The sequence below is a fragment of the Schistosoma mansoni genome, chromosome 2, assembly GCF_000237925.1.
Source record: "Schistosoma mansoni strain Puerto Rico chromosome 2, complete genome".
Taxonomy (NCBI): Eukaryota; Metazoa; Platyhelminthes; class Trematoda; order Strigeidida; family Schistosomatidae; genus Schistosoma; species Schistosoma mansoni.
The window spans coordinates 23,481,075-23,481,878 of record NC_031496.1 but is presented as its reverse complement, the minus strand read 5'-3'; positions in this window follow the sequence as shown (position 1 = coordinate 23,481,878).

Here is an 804-nt window from a genome sequence, read left to right as displayed (position 1 = left end):
TCCGGCGCGAGATTGATCGGTCCTGGGTTTAAATCTCGCGAGGCGGGATCGTGGATGCGCACTTCCGAGGAGTCCCTTAATAGGACGAAACGCGCGTCCAGTGCTTCCAGGTTAGGAAATTTAAAACATGAACTATAATTATGTTTTCTGAACCTTCAGTGAATGCTATTCTTTTCATTGAAATCAGTTGTAGTCGAACAACTGTCAACCCAAATGTTAGAATGGTCAGAATTTTCAAGTGTTCTACTCATTTCAAATATACTTATTTGCTTGTTTTCTATTTAGGACTCGTCAGCTGAATGTACCTGCATCTCAGTGTTTTGGTAAGATTCAAACAAACAATACCAAGTGGATTTAAACTTCACCCCATTGCACAAGCAAGTGGCTATCAGGACTCAATAGCTGAGTGGATAACGCGATGGCGTTTGAAGCGAAAGGTACTGGGTTCCCCACTCTCGGTTGTACCAGGGCATTTAGGTGCACTGGTCTACATTTCACAAACTAACTCATAATAAAAATGTTGATTACATCTCTATGATTCCAAAGTACATAAAATCCTTAATAAAAATAAAAACACTATCCTCGTTAATGATTAGATGACACTATCACTGATTAAACATTCAAACATTGACATCAATGAAATATCAAAACAGAATCATATAAATATTGCATAATAAACATACATATATTTTGTATCATCTATGAGAAGTTGTCTTATTGTTCATGACAGATTAATTAATTTTCTTTCCCTCCCCCCCTTATATTATCATATTATATATCTGTCAAACATTAGGAAATCGATTA